We start from the raw sequence: 14,316 nt of genomic DNA on the forward strand, positions 1-14,316 counted from the left end.
CGAAGTAATTGCTTTCTTCTCTCTGCTGCATTTCACATCATATGAATCCGTGTCTTCGAATTCATCAATCATCTAAGAGATGCATAATCCACGATTTTTTGAATAACAAATAATTTTGCTATTGTTATTTTTAAATATTTGTTCCAAATATCTGTCATTTCAATCATATTATTAATTAAAAATTATTATTTAATATTAAATATAAAATTTATTAATTGTAATTAATACTTAATTTACTAATTTAAGTAAGGTGTTATTGAATAATTTTTTTATTTCAACTTACTTCTTAAATTTGATTTTTTTTCAAAACTATTTATTTAATTTCTTTATTGGAGTAAACCATTTTCTGCAAAATTTGAATTAAATATATATATATATATATCATTTCTTTAAATTGTTTACTTTAGTTCTATATTTTACCAATAGATGGCGCCAGCAGTAAACGGAATATATCCAAAGTCAAGTCACAAGTAATTAAAAAGGATTTGTATGAAATAGTGCATCATCAAATGCGAATATCGTAGTGTCAAGGTTACTCTCATGAAGTGAAGCGGCGACTTCACACTTTCCAGTGAAGTCACCGCTCCGATAAATTTCAGTGACATGCAATTCAATGATACGATAATTCCAATAACCGGTCCGTTCACTTTTCAATTCATTCACAGATTTCTCCTTTTCTGTTTTGTTCGAGAGCTTCCTTTGGACAGATCGTATCGATTGTCACTTTCCAGTGAAGTCACCGCTCCGGTAAATTTCAGTGATATCGTATCGATTGTTACTTTCTATCGTGATCCAAAACCTGTAATCGAAATATCACCAGTAAGATCGTATCAAGGATTTGAATCACACCCCTCATTGAAAAGTATTGATCATCGGTATTTGTGACTTTATGATATTGGCTACGTAATAACCGCTCGTAAAATATTCGTCATCCCTACAATCATCTTCCTCCTACTGAATGAAATCATCGGACTAGAGCTTCTTCTAAAAACCTTTTAATATCCAGAATTTTTTTCAATGCAGCTACCGGGTAATCACTACTCTCGTAAAAAAAGTTTCAGAAGCAGAGCCCGATCCTTCAATGATAGAATTCTTACTGTCTTCTCAGGCACAGAGTAACAGGAACTGTAATTTCCCCGCCTAATAACTAATGTAACACACAGTTCACCTGTTACATCGTTTAATTAGCATCTTAAAATCAATATAACTTTTAAAGCTACCGTTTTCTAGCATCTTATCACAAGTATAGTGCCTCTGTTGGTCAACTTTTACACTTTTTATTTTCTTTCAGAAAACAAATCCCCATTGTTTCATGGATACTCATATGAAATATCAAGTCATTCTAATTACCGTTTCTTTTTTTAACAGCTTTTGAAAGAGCAAACTAAATTATAATCACCCTATATAATTAAGTGGTTGAAGTATTTCACGCAAATTTTATAATTGTATTTTCTGCCGAAGATTCTTATAAAGCAACTGAAAATTCTAAACCCAGATTTATTCAAGAATATTTTAGTCAAAATATATGCGTTGCTAAGATTAATCCTTGCTCAGCAAGAGTTGTTTCCACGAAACTTTTCCGCATACTTCCTAATGAAGGTATTACCTTCCCTTTTCTAACATGAAAATTTGAGACCATGGATCAAGCCGATGGAATGCTCAGATTTTATTTTCAGAGTCGATGAAGTCAGAGTTCAGAGTTGAAAATTCATGATGAAAATTGGCGTTGAAAATTCACGCATGCACATTGTGTTCTAATTGTTGACAACTATTTTCAACGGATGCTGACTTGATTTAAATTATTTTAGGTTAGTTTTATGTTATTGTAATTAAATTGAATTTATGTTAGTCATTTTGTATGTGCTAATAGTTTTAAGAACATCGTTTTTTTAAGTAGTTTTTGAACCTGTTTTCGACCGATTATTTTAAACGATTCTGTTTATTTTCTTAGTGTTTGATGCATTTAAATCAAACATTGTTAATTAATCGATCTGTTCATGAGGAATCTGAGAAAATTTTGCTGACAAATTCTTGAGATATTACATAAATTAAGAAATATATTCTTTAATTCCCGTAAGATTTAAATGCTTAGTGACTCTGTTTTCAGTAATCATATTATATAAAAAATGCTTTGTTTCAGTAAAAAAATATTATTATATTAATTGCAGATTAATCATTTCCATTTTAATTTAAAACATAAATTCTACGGGAGCTAACAGAAAATTAAAGAGATACATATTACGTTATGACGGAAGGCCTTTATAGTATTATGAGTGAATTATATGACTATCAAAATTTGAAGTTTTAAAATATGTTGATGAAGAAGCTATTAAAGTAGGAATTACATAAAATATTTAATTATTAAATTTTTAACGAGCATTAAGATTGGCGAACCGGCTGGTCGCCAAAAGGCGGCTACATAATAAAAAACATTTATAGCATTTTTAACAACAATGCTTTTAATCGCGTTAGCTGCTGGACTTATACCCGTTACAAATGTATTAAATACATTTTTTGTACATACGTTATCACTCAGCTGAATTAGGGGCGATTATAGATATGTTCTAAAGTAATACCTTCATATCCTGAAAGATGGGATGATAACCTAAGACTCTTTTTAATTCAGTAAATTATATGAGTATAAAAAATATTAAATTTAGGTGAAAAAAATTCTCAACTCATTCATGAAATTCATGAATTCCTACTATTTCATGAAAATTATTTATATATTTTACTACTCTTGTTTAGTTTTAATCTTTCGCACAATCAGTTGATCCCAAAAGTGTGACTTAAAAAGAAGCATAATCAGTTCACTTGAAAACACGAAAATGAATGTAAATACTTCATTCTCATGTGATTCTCTAATGAGTCTTAATTTACGATGAAGTTCTTTAAAAAAAATTCAAAAATAAAAATTATTTAAAATTTGCTTTATTAATTATAGTTTACAATTATAATTATGACTTTTACAACATTGTTTGTAAAAAAACTGAGTTACGATATATTTTATAAGAGCAACACAGTGCCAAATTAAGACTGATGAGGCCCTAGCTATTTGAGATATGAAACCAATTATGAGTTCATTTAAGTAGAGCGTTTATTATAAATGACACTGACTTAGTTAAATATATTTTTTGCCTCCACTTAAAAAAAAAAGTGGGTTCCCTAAGTTATAACTGGTGTATCTTATACATAAAGCAGACACTGCAACAGCAACAAAGACAAAAATAATTTAGAATCGAGTTTCATTAGTACATTTATTTTACAGCTTTAGTTGCAATATTCATTTAAAGTAATCTTTTAATAAATATAATTTTCAAATTTTTTCTTTAAAGAAAAAAAAAAAAAAAGGATGCCGAACTTTGCTTTGCATAACATTGTTGATTCTCGAGTTCAGAAACCCTCCACGGTTTTGCGCATGTGTCATGATACATTTATTTCGTCAAACAGGAGGCACAATAACTACACATTAAAAAAAAAATTGCGTACCATACTTTAGTGAAGTATAATTGTCAAAAAAATCTCATCATGAGATCCTGAAACGAATAATACATGAGATAGGGTTGCGATTAAATAGCATTTTTAACATGGAGAAAGTCATTCGATTATCGACTGCTTTTGTTACCAATAGATGGCGCCATGCAAACACGAGACAAACTCGTCATATCTTATGAGACTTTCAAATCACACAAGTCCAACCACTCATTTTTTTTCCTTTTACTACTTAGTTTAAAGCCTTGTGAAAATAGTAAAAGTTGAGAAAATACAATCCAATTGCTTGCTTTAGTTGGAGGGAAAATTATTAAAAACTTAATCTGATGAAAACTTTCATAGACTTTTTAAATCTATATTCCAAATACACAACTTTAAATATCGTATACTGGGAAGTCTTTACATAAAACAATCCTAAATTCACAAATCCGTTTTTACAAATAAATATAGTCATAAGTAACGTTATATATTTATACAAAACAGCAATTCGCTCGTCATTGTTTTTCATTGCTGATGGTGCATTTTAACATATAAGTTTATGACGCAATTTAAGAATAATTGAAATTTTTCGATAGAAGAACTCAAAAATATTTCTAGAACTCAAAGAATATTTATTGAAAATAATAAATAAAAGTCTCATACTATTTTCCTGAATTTGCATGCAGTACATATTTTGTACACTAGATGTCACTACGATACTGCCGTAAAAGCTTTATTTGGTTTAAAATTTATGGTGCAAGTTTCTCTTTTTAACTTTTTCCTTTATTTCCACTAAATATGCTTCTTAAGTAGAAATGGTAAATTTAAATGAATCCACGGTTAAGCAATTAATTTTTTTTTTCAATAGGGTAGCTACATCAACAAAACTAATGTAAAAATAACCAAAATTAATTTTTGAAATTCAATTGAAAACATAACTATCTCGTGGGGAAAAAAAAAAAAAGGAGGGAAGGAGGGATTATATTTGTTTTTGAAAACGATAATTCAAAAACGAAACTGGGGAGATGAATGTAATTTGGTATGCAGTCCTTCCTCCAAATTTGTAGATCTATGTCAAACCCATCTTTTCATATGTGTGCACATGAAGACAGTTCAAAATCGCAATAAGATAGTTGAAAGAAATCTGGGATATGTTTTTATCATCAAAATTATAAAGGCATAAAAATATTTTGAATTAAAGCCGTTCATCGATCTGTCTAATCAAGTGCATGTAAAAACGATAAATAAGATACAAAAAGCTTTTTAAATGAAACTTGGTATGTAGCTATGATATCATAACAAAAACTATACAGCGATGAAAGGGAAGAGGTCTAAAATGTCATCTCGATTTTTTTTCCTTTATTATAGTACGAAGCTTAACTCAAAAATGCATTCTAGTGTGTACGTATACGAGAAAATAGAGGGCACTACATTCATACTTATTTGATTTTATAACTCGATGTTTATCGGGAGTATTCGACAAAACAATTATTACCGCATCTCGGAATTAAAAACCAAATTTTGATGCTATTTCCACGGAAATGCTAATGTTGCTGTTTACTTCATTGAAAATTTAATTACTATTACAATAATTTGCACACATTTAAACTAAACATTACCATAATAATAAATGCATGTGAAGAAACACAAATATTAATTTCTTTTCTATATATTATAAATGACTTCTTGCATGTTAAATTGTTTGTTAGAAGGATAAATTTTTTCTTATGTAATATTGGTACAATGAATAAAATTCAGTATTATTTAAGAGAAAATATTTAGCCTCTTCTATGGTTTTGGGTTTAAAATCCTGCAGAGATTTGCATTTTTTGTGGTTAGAGCAATGCACAAATTCGTCGATCCAACTCGTGTTGTTTTTTGAATTATCACTTTCATATTACACAAGGTAATACAAATAACTTTGACCTGAATTTATAATGGAAGCAAATATAAATAAGAAAAATGTCTTTTAATTACATAAATTTATAAGATAATTATTTTTTATTAGATCTCAAGTTTTTGTAGATAAGAACAAGATATTTAAAATATTTCATATATTTCCAAGGATTTGTCCTTTTTAAAAAATATTTCTTATTCCACTGTTTGATGAAGATGGAAATCCTTACTAAACTTTATGATTTAAAAAAAAAAATCTAGTATCATTTTTAAAATTATTATTCATTTTTTTTCAGAAAGTAGAAGTATGGTTTACACTACTTTTTTTTTTTTTTTTTTTTTTGCACTTTTGTTGGCAATCCTAATGCCTCATTTATTTATTTTTCCTGCTAGATAACAATGGTAAACTCATAATCCAAACGCATTGCTATGTAGTATAAGTAAATATCAAAAGGTACCCCCTACATAAATTCTTGCTTTGTGAGATTTTTTTAATTGGATCAAATAGCTCTAACTGACTAGAGTTATGTATTCCTAGACGGACTTTTTCTAAACAGCTTAAAGATTAAATCTTTCAAAATTAAGATATTGCAAAATTTCGCATATCAAATTACAGATTGAAAAATGCTGAGAAATTTTTTAATTTATCATTTTTTTAGAGTAAATTTCCAATTCATAGAAGAATGAAAAAGTCAAAATTTATTTCGAACTCCAAAAACATTTTTACATAACCACTTTCACAAAGATTTTTCAGATTGGACTGGGAATTCCTTACTATAGACCATATGACCAAAGATAAAATAGTGATTTCATACACAAGTTATTAATTATCTCACAATTTTGAGAGAATCATTTTGTACCAAGATCCTTAGTTTTCTCTAAATAAGAAGTGTAGCACTTTTAACCTGTTCTAAGGATCTCGGTGGCCAAATACACAACATCGTAAAATAACACATTTAAGCTTCCAATACTCATTTTTGATAAGGAACAGAAAGATCAGAGTTTGCAGAAAATGAGATTATTAGTCTGTCTGTAATATGCACAAACTAACATCATTTCTCAATAGTATCAAAGAATTTTATGAGGCAAAAAGTAATTTTTGTAATTACTTATTTTTCACTGGTGAAATTATATAAATATTTTGTCAGCAAAATATAATTTTTATTATACTTACTTTTCAGAGGTGAAATCAGACAAATATTTTATGAGCAAAAAGGCAATTTTTATAATTCTTACTTTTCGGTGGTAAAATCTGACAAATATCTGATGAGAAAAAAGTAATTTCTTGTTATACTTGTTACATTTCAGTGGTGAAATCAGATAAATATTTTTATTCAGCACAGTAAACATTTCATTCAAACAAGCAATAAGCTAAATTAAGCAGCTGGTTGATGATCTTTGTATTGTAAACAAGAACTTCGGAAATTTTTCACCAGTTACCAGCACAGAGTGAGGTACTCAAAGAAACAACTCACTACTCTACTGCAGATTTGACATCCTCTGCATATAGAAACGCTTACTACTTTAATCTTATTTATGTCTTGAGTATACAAAATTTCACTTCATTCATTTTCACTTGTTGCTCAGGCAGCAATCTATAATGTGTTCATGATGCAAGAGTTTTAAATCTGATCAACAGATTGTCCACTTTCACCATTTTAAATTTGCGTTTTACATTATTTTTTCAAACTACCCTTATTAATCAACATGCAAAACTTTGTTCGGATAGCAAACATCAATGTGTTCATAGGGTGATTGTTTTGTTTGATCGCTATAAGCTATTAGAGTGCTCACTTTAACCATCTTAACTTCACAATGTTTTACATTATTTTTCCAAACTATCCTCATTACTCATCAAGCAAAACTTTGTCAACAAACACAAATGTACTCACAATGCGATTGTTTTATGTCTGACCACAGTGTACTGTCAGGATGCCTACTTTAACTATTTTAAATTTACAATATTTTTCATTATTTTTCCAAACTATTCTTATTAATCATTATTCAAAACTTTGTTCGGATAACAAACATCAATGTGTTCATAGGGTGATTGTTTTGTTTGATCGCTATAAGCTATTAGAGTGCTCACTTTAACCATCTTAACTTCACAATGTTTTACATTATTTTTCCAAACTATCCTCATTACTCATCAAGCAAAACTTTGTCCAGATAACAAACACAAATGTGCTCACAATGCGATTGTTTTATGTCTGACCACAGTGTACTGTCAGGATGCCTATTTTAACTATTTTAAATTTACAATATTTTTCATTATTTTTCCAAACTACCCTTATTAATCATTATTCAAAACTTTGTTCGGATAACAAACATAAATGTGTTCGCAGTGCAATTGCTTTAAATCTGATCACCATAAACTGTCAGAATGCTCACTTTAAGCATCTTAAATGCCATATTTTTTTCAAAACATTTTTCCTGAATTGTCCTATTTATTCTTTATGCAAAATTTTGCGCGGATAATAAGCATTAATTTGTTCATAGTGTTTAATTTATACCTGATACTCATATGTTGCCAGAATGCCTACCTTAAGTTCATCCTCTTTTACAGTTTTTTTTTTTTTTTTTTTTTAAATGACGTTCAATAACTCTCAATTATATTCTCTTTTATATAAACCCTTCTATATAAAGTTATTCATGCTTAACAAATTTTATTTTTCTGCTTGAATAATGTTCATTTATAGATGCTCCAAATGTTACAGTATCAGAATTTTAATTTAATTTGACATTAATTAGGTGAGGTTTTATACTGATCTTTTCCGTAAGACTGTATGGTCGATCGAAAAAATACATTAACTTCTTGAATTGAAAGTAAAATAACGCCTTTACTGTTTTGAAATAAGTGATATTGCATCTTAATCTATACTTATAATAAAGCTCAATGTGTGTGTGTGTGTGTGTTGGCGCTTTACAGGCCAGGTCATTTGACATACAGCTATCAAATTTGGTACATGTATACCTTAGAGGTCGGGAATGTGCACCTGGGGTCCCTTTTTTTGAAATTTTAATTAGAATTTTAATTATTAATTAAAAACTAACTTTCCCGCCAAAAAAATCTTCCATTTTCCCCACCGCCAACTTTTCCGCTAAAAAAATATTCCATTTCCCCAACCGCCAAATGAGTAAGGCTTCAGTTTTTTTTTTTCTCCCAACAGCAATGAGGCTAGGGTTAACGTTTTTCAGTGGATTATTTCAAACGATTCTGTTTATTTTCTTAATGATTTATGCATTTAAAATTAAACATTGTTAATTAATCCATGTTTCAGATTCATTCTGAAGTACTTTTGAATAAAAATAACGCAGAATAAAGGAAATTAAAAATGTATAATCTGCATAGCATTACCCCAACTGGCGAAGAAAATTCACGCATGCGCATTGTTCTGATTGTTGTCATGACAACCACTATCAACGGATGATTTAAATTATATTATGTTAGTTGCATGCTTTTGTAAGTAAATTGTATTTATGTTATATATTTTTTTGTATATGCTTATAGTTTTAAGTACATCGTTTTTTAAGTAGTTTTTTTTAACCTGTTTTCAATGATTGAAATTATTTTTAGGTTAGTTGCATGCTTTTGTAATTAAATTGTATTTATGTTAGTTATATATATTTTTGTATAAGCTTATAGTTTTAGGTACATCGTTTTTTAAGTAGTTTTTTTAAACCTGTTTTCGACCGATTATTTTAAACGATTCATTTTATTTTCTTAGTGGTTGATGCATTTAAAATGAAACATTGTTAATGAATCGATCTGTTCATGATGAATCTGAGAAAATTTTGTTGACAAATTCTTGAGATATTACATAAATTAAGAAAGATATTCTTTAGTGCCCATAAAGTTTAAACGCTCAGTGACTCTATTATCAGTAATCATATTATTAAAAAAAATGCTTTGTTTCAGTAAAAAATATTATTATATTAATTGCAGATTAATCATTTACACTTTAATTTAAAGCATAAATTCTAAGAGGGGTAACAGAAAATTAGAGAGATACATATCACGTTATGACTGAAGGCCTTTATAATATTATGAGTGAATTATATGACTATCAAAATTTGAAGTTTTAAAATATTTTGCTGAAGAATCTATTAAAGTTGGAATTGCATAAAATATTTAATGGTACGACCGGAGTTTAACCCCCCGCTTGGCACAATTTTTAAAAATCGCCAACAACGGCCTTGCGAAATGTTCAAAAGCAAAGGAGCAGATGTTCAATTATAGTGCATAATAAAGATTACCAGCTTTGGCGCGTTATCGCTACTTGGCGAAGAAGGGGGTTAAACTCCGGCGTTATAACTAGCCAAAGGCGGCTAGTTATAAATAAAATTGAAGAAATAATGACATATGTTAAAATACATCATTGAGATAAACAATGGCATAATATAACAGCTTCCATTTTTGTAATTTTTTTTAAGTGGTTAGAATATTCGAACTTACTAAGAAAAAAAAAAAAAAAATCAGTACTTCGTTTAAAATAAAGGCCCCGAAAAAAAAATACCATAGAATACTGCACGTTTCTTTATTTTGGGAACATAATTTAATTTCACGTAAACTGTAACAGATTCACTAATTCAGTCTTGAAACACTGCCACGACTCTTATTTTTTAGAGCAAATTGATCCTTGTAAATCACGTCTGATTGAGAAATTATCATTTAAAAATGAAGTTGTCATCGTTGCATCATTCTCAGGAACCATTATGTATCATTATGGTTTCAGTACTCTGTTCTTGATCCTTTCTTCCTATGACAGGCGAATGACAAAGTGGATCTAAAATAAAGCGAATATGGTATGGATTTGGTTTCAAGGTAATTGTGTGTTTGAGTCGTGATACTCTTAGGTACTAATAGTAGGGATTTATTTAGGGATTTTTAGGGATTGGATACCCGCAAAGAGGAAATGGAATCTAAGCAGTTTCATTTAAACGTGATGTCCAATTTCTTAAAGTATGACTTTTAAATATTCTTAACTTTTTTTTTTTTTCAAATTATATTTTCGTGAAGAGTTGAACCGCTTTTTATTAAAAATTGCTCAAAATTAAACTGCAAATTGAAATTTGTCATTCCTTATATCTACTTTATTATTATTTGTTTATATTATTTTGTCATCCAAATTGTAAACACTTTTTTTTTTTAAATCCTGAATCGAATACCTGTAGAATTTGCATCTTTTTATTTCTTACCCACAACGGCAACGGCACATGACATAAAGGGAATAAATTGCAGTTGGTATTTATTATTTAATAATTACCCTCTCAAGTCGTCTTCCGAATTTTAAAATAGTAAAATAAAATTTATGGAATGGATTTATTTATTGATTAATTCCCTTTAATTAATGGAAAGGATTAATACCCATTAATTAATGGAAATCCAGATTTTAAAATAATGAAATAAAATTAATGGAATGAATTAATTCCCATTAATTAATGGATGGATTAATGGAACTACGGATTTTAAAATAATAAAGAGAATTAATGGAGACTAGCTTTATTAACTACCCTCCCAAGTCATCTTCCATGTTTTAAAATTTGAATTAGTTCCAAAATATAGCTGACGTGGCCTATTGCCTTCCTGGTCTATAGTTATTGGGCTTTAAAGTCAGATGTCACATGAATGGTCAGCTATTATAGCAAATTGATTTCACCGAAGATAACTACATATAAAAACCTGTTGCACATTAAACCTGATGTCTGAAACATTTTCATATGAGGAATGCAAAATACGACATAAAATTGCTTAAAATGTGTGAAAGTACATAATCATAAAATGTTTCTGTGTCATTTTTTTCCTGGTGTAAAACTGTACTTTAAGCAAAATTTCTTCAAATATCTAACAAGATATTTTTTTTATCCATAAATATTAGTCTTTTAAGTACACCTTCATTCTTTTAATCATTTTTTATGAAAAAAATTATTCTAGTGTTTTTTCCCCTCCCCTTTTGATTCATTCAAAATTAATTAAAAATCTGATTCGCAACTGAAGATCTGAATCCGCCGCATTAATCGGCACGATACAGCTGAATTCATGTTCATATCCAATCAACTTGCAATTTATAGTGTTTCGGGTCAGTATTGAATCGAAAATTAAGCTGAAAAGCTTTCAAATCAAATTGCGAGTCGATGTTTGGAAGGAAAAATCTCACTTTGAAAAGAGACAAAATAAGAGCACGAAGACGCAAGAAAAGAGAGAATAAGAATTCGGAAATAGAATAGATGCATCTAATAACTGAAATCTAAACAAGAAAAAAAAATGCAATGATGCTAATTCAGGGCCCATGGTTTTGGTATAAGGAATCGGAAGATTTTGGAAAAGAGATCCAAATCAGCAATTTTAACTATTTTCATATATGAACTTGGTGAGCAATGAATGCATCGTCGTATTTCAAAAATCCACACACTGAAGTAGATATTGGAGGAAGGGACTTTAACTCAAATGGTGTCCTATAAATGCAATTATAATTCAAAATTATAATTATTATCAAAAGATTAAAATTCTAAGATTAGTTTTGAAAGCGTTGTTGCTCTAACTAACTTCATTCTACAATACAAAATCACACACTTAAAAAAATGGTATAAATACATGCTAATAAAACATGCGGGATTTGATATTTATTATTTAAAATTCTAGCATTCATTGAAAAAAGAAAGAGATAGAGTCCCAATTCAAGTTTTAAATATTTTCATATATGAACTTGGTGCACGAGGAATTCAACAGCGTGTGTCAAACTTTCTCACATCGATGTGGAATGGATACTGGAGGAAGGGATTATGACTCAAATGTTGTCTTCTACAGTTCAAAATTATAAATATTACCGAAAGATTAAAATTCTAAGATTAGCTTTAAAAACGATGCTGTTTTAATTTTATTCCATAATACAAAATGTCGCAATAAATAAAATAGATAAATATATGTTAATAAAACAAGTGGGTTTTCATATATATTATCTGCGGCTTCAAATTCATTGGTGGAAGAAAAAAAAGCGAAGAAAACGATTGAAAAGGGAGATGTAAATAAAATTGAATATGGATCTGGATCCTAAATTATGAATGATTGCAAGATGTTGTCATTACTATTGAAGGATATTCCCCTTCCTTTGGCTCTTATTAATTTAGACAGCATTTATATGGATCTTGTTTGAGTTTGACTTGCTTCTTGGGGACAAAAATATTTCCCTTCTACACCCAGGAAGGGATAAAAATAGGGATAAAGATCAGCCCACACCTGGCCAGAAGGACGAGGAAGAAGAAAAGCGTGGGTTACCGATGCTCGTCAGCAAATTAGAGGTCAAAGGATGAAACGAAAGTAAAGGCTGCTGCAAGCGATAATTCACGATCCAAAGGGCGGCAATTTACACCTCCGAAAATTACCGACGGCCAATTTTCCTTTTGGCGGCTCTTTAGCGTCTCACACCGACCCCACTGAACTCTACCGGGAAATAATAGCTTCATTTAAAATGGAACGCTTTTTCCGCGTGGGATTTGTGTTTAGAGCGGATGTGTTTACGAGAGTTTATAATGGCGTAACAACGACAGTTTTCCCATTGCCGTTCACTGCGATCGCAATAAACAAATAAAAGCTGTCACGTGACTTGGTTAATGTTTACCAAACACGTCTGCAAGGAATGGAGTGGTTTGTTTTATTGCAACTGTAATAACGGTTTTGCTTGCAGGTATAGGATTAAAGAAATCTATGGCGTTAAATTACAAGCGAATCCTCAGTGTTCAGTTTAAAATATTTAAAATATTTGTTTTCTGTACAGCATTGGTCTTAAATAGTGGGAAGTAATTCTATGGAAACTTCGCATTACATTACTTTGATGCCCCCCTTAAAAAACTTTTCTAGTAAAATTTGGCAGTTTTATGTTAAGCCTCTGTCAAACCAGCTAAAAACATATAATTACCAAGTTATTTCTTTATATACAATTTCCATTTCTTTACTATCAATAGGTATTTAATTCAATTTCTTATCTCTTTTTTCTTCTCCCCTCCTTCTTTTGTCTTTTTTTTCTCTTATCAAAAACAAATATAAAAAAAAACCCAGCGAGAGTGGTAACTTTCACGTGCACACTTTAATAACTTGTCACGCTCGAGAACACCTTGCATGGCATTGGTGTACAATATCTACGAAATATTAATTTTTGGCGAGAATTTAACATTTTTACTGAATCTATTGTGACATCCTTGGTGGCTCACTTGGCGATTAATTTCTGGTGGGCTGTTAATAGTATCCAGAAACCGAATTAATACGTTTTAGACACGTTTTCCTTAACCGATTGAAAAAACATTTGATACAAAATTGCACTCGTAGTCACAAATTCAAATTCCAAATATGATATATTTCACACACTGCGTTTTTATGTTATCCTTTTATATGTTTTTGGAAGTGCAGACTGACTGACAGTCAACCCGTAGTTGGATTTGGCTAAAAATTTGGCAGGTGTCTACACAATAGATTTCGAATCAATGTTATGAATCTTATCTATCTAGCGGTCTTAGTTTTGTAGTTATCGTTGTTAACTTATATTCGAGCAGTTGGGCAGATGGATTTCTGAACAAATTTTACTCGAAATTTGATAGAAATCTGCAAATTTCTTATAACGACTGTATACCAAATTTCAACTGTCTAGCTCAATGTGTTTTTGAGTTATCTTTCAGAGACAGACAGACAGTCGGGCATTTTCCAAAAACATGTTTTTTAAATCTCGAGTTCCAATTTTTTGATGATTACTATTCTTTCTCTATACTACGTATTCAAGAAAGTAAAAAAATTCAAAATTCAGAAAATATTTGAACGTTAAATAAATTGGTGTAATTAAAAAGACACTTTTTTAAAATTTTAAATTAGTACAAAAATAATTTCTTTGAAGTCATATTCTCGAAAATTATCAGGGGAAAATATCAAAATGTGACTTTATTTTTTATTAATTAAAATTT

The sequence above is a fragment of the Argiope bruennichi genome, chromosome 10, assembly GCF_947563725.1.
Source record: "Argiope bruennichi chromosome 10, qqArgBrue1.1, whole genome shotgun sequence".
Classification (NCBI taxonomy): Eukaryota; Metazoa; Arthropoda; class Arachnida; order Araneae; family Araneidae; genus Argiope; species Argiope bruennichi.